This window comes from Dermacentor albipictus, chromosome 1 (genome assembly GCF_038994185.2).
Source record: "Dermacentor albipictus isolate Rhodes 1998 colony chromosome 1, USDA_Dalb.pri_finalv2, whole genome shotgun sequence".
In the NCBI taxonomy this organism is placed as follows: Eukaryota; Metazoa; Arthropoda; class Arachnida; order Ixodida; family Ixodidae; genus Dermacentor; species Dermacentor albipictus.
The window spans coordinates 184,055,711-184,058,633 of NC_091821.1; the positions used below are offsets into that span (position 1 = coordinate 184,055,711).

A 2,923-nucleotide genomic window follows, 5' to 3' on the forward strand; every position below is an offset into this window, starting at 1 on the left:
CCGTGCATTGGGCGCACGTTAAAGGTCTCCAGGTGGTCAAAAGTAATCCGGAGTTCCCCCCCCCCCCTTTACTACGGCGTGCCTCATTATCAAATCATGGTGTTTGCATGAAAATCCCCAGAATTAATTCACATTCAGTTCTAGTACTGTTCCCTGCCGTGAAAAAAAAAGAGAACATTACGCTGCGTTGCTGAAGCTCGAAGGTTTGGCCTCGGCATTCCATTGGGGGCGAAATGCAGAAACGCTCGTGGGGGTGCTCAGATCTAGGTGCAAGCTAAAGAATCTCAGATGGTCAGAAACGAATCCGGAGTGCCCCACCACGGCGTGCCTGATAATCAGATTTTGGCACGTAAAACCCCAGAACTTTTTGACTGAAACAGATAAAAAAAATAACTTTTCGGCCCCGCCTTGACAACGCTGCGAGCGTTATCCCAAATTTTGGCTCGGCAGAGTAGTCGACACACGTGTTGTATAGAGCACGCGTTGCAACGAGAGGCTGCAAGACCGGACGTTGCACCGAGATAAAAACAAGACACGCAAGCTGAGTCTGCGGGGTCTTACCGGTTTTGCCCTCGCGTGAGAAATATATCTGCGTCTCGACCACTCCTGCGTGTCTCAGCGGTTTGACAGCGCACGTGTGCCTCGCGCGCCAACACTCCTCGGCTTTTGTCTGTTGACGCTGTAGGTTGAGTGGCCTATCAAACACGACGCCTGTACATGGAGAGCACTTTCTCGCCGCCTTACGTGACACTTACCGGGCACATATATACTGCGCCTTCTTATTCCTGAAGCATTCAGAGGCCAAAAGCCGTGCAGTTCTCGCACGCATACATATTTTATTGCACAGCGTATAGCGGTTAAAGTCAGTGCTTAATATTGAATCGGACGCAGACAGAACAATGAAGGCGCACTGCATAATCGCTGCGATCGCAATTGTGGTCCTTTCAGACATCGCAAAGTCGTCTACGGTCGGTGAGTACCGGATTATTTTTTCCTAAACGATCGTCGCAGCTGCATTGGGATTCGCGATTCGATTCCCACACAGCGGTTCGTAAGCAATAAATTTTCACATAAAATAGGGAACGGGTTTATCGTGCTAACAAACGGGAACAGCAAATAAGCCGGTCAAGGCAAAAGAGTTATTACCAACTGTGAGCTCTCTGAACTAGGCGCAGATGTATTTTACAGCTAGAATCGCTTTTTTTTTCTTTTTTAAGCTATGTATTCTTTTTATTCGCTAAGCGGCAACAGTTTATACAGGCGCAAAACGGGGGGCGGGGGGGGGGGCATACTTTTTCAGTGGACTGTTTCAGATATAAACGTTAGCTGCGGAACAGATTAAAAATGCCCGAGCCTGGCGTTTTTTGTTGCATCTTCGGTGCGAGCAACAGCTTTTAGACTTTTCGCGCACACCGTTTGACGCGAAGGGCGCGGAGCATCTGAGTGGGTTGCGAGCACATCATCCCGCAACGTACGTGCAGATGTTATTGAACGACCCGAAGGACTACGGTTGCAATGTGGGCGTGTTTGTACGTCATCGTAAAATAATTGTAGATTAGTGCAAGCACCGCACAAGGGGACACAAGCGCACATACTCGTACATAGTATTGTGTAAGCACCATGTCTTCTCATGACAGTCTCCCGTTAGCGCTACACTACGCTGCTTTGATAACTCAAAACGAGCGCGAACACAGCAGGAGCGCAATCCTCGACGAAGTGTCGCCGGGCGCATTCCTGTCGAAAGCTGGGGGAAAGACTTACCCAGCTCTACGCAGCTACATCGAGTTGAGTAATGTAGTAGAGATTTGGCCGTAAGCGTCCGTAGTAGGAAATCGCCTCTCAATCGGATCTCCCTAGCATACCACGTTGATGTTTCTTCTTTAAGTCCTGGTTGTGCTCGTCAGCGAGTCGGACAAAATAGCATAACTATATGCTGCAGCTTGTGACCAATGCCTGTTTCTGATCCATGTTTCTTTTGTGAACCTTCGTGCATTCAAAACACGACTGAATGATGATCTTGATGACAGCGACGGTGACGATTTTTTTTACAGGAAGCAACGTGCCGCCCCGTCCCCGATGCCCGTTGTTTCTGATCCCTGAAGGCGGCTGCACCGAGCCGCCCAGCAACGTGACATGCGCGGAACTCCGCTGTGAACAATACAACCGAGCGTGCTGCACCAGGGCCTGCGGTGGAAAGTTCTGCTTCGGCATACTGCACGGCGATGATTAGCTTTCCGAAGTCGTTAATAATTCTGTTCACTTTGTGATATCCTTAATTGACGCTTTTGTGTGAAAATGCAGTTGGATATCATGAGCGATCTTTGCAAGGGTCGGCATACATAGTATAAAAAGGACACCTGTGCAAGACCTATACAACACGTTGGTGGTTCAAAGCAGGGAGGATGCAAATGTCGATTTCCGTGACCGGTGCGCATCAAATGGTCAGGTGTTTAAATGAGATAATTTAAGTGTGCTCTTGTAGCTGGAAGATTTGCACGTTGTGTTGCGTTAGTGCGCCGTCTGTGCTGTTATGCGATGAGAAGACTGCACTGGCAAATGTTGTTTTTCAATATCAATGGGATGCAAGAATAGAACAGTTTTTTGTTCATCGGTGCCTCGCGTCCTGCATGCGCTTCTCGCAGTCCGTGTCCATTTCACTATTACTTTGTATGCACGAAAAAATAAAAATAAAAGGCAATGAAAGCTTCTATTTCCATGTGTCGCGTCCTTGATAAGTGTAAAAAAAAAAAGATCTGAAGACTTGAGCTCTGAACTGATTTACTAAGACAGCAGCTGGCCTTCACAGCGTACACCGCCGTCTTCTCACGAACTTTGTTCTTTGCGATACACACAACGTCGTATTCGACCGCTACAGTATATATCGCCTGTTATACATGCATGCCTTTGGCGAGGGTGAAGTGGG

The 2,923-nt window shown here is 48.1% G+C and overlaps 1 long non-coding RNA gene across 1 annotated transcript; it reads left to right on the forward strand.

Moving 5' to 3' along the window:
• Positions 1 to 541: 541 nt before the first annotated feature.
• Positions 542 to 2,710, forward strand: LOC139053601 (uncharacterized). Its single transcript, XR_011510620.1, has 2 exons — positions 542 to 972; positions 2,052 to 2,710. It is a non-coding gene; the product is annotated as an uncharacterized lncRNA (long non-coding RNA).
• Positions 2,711 to 2,923: the final 213 nt, after the last annotated feature.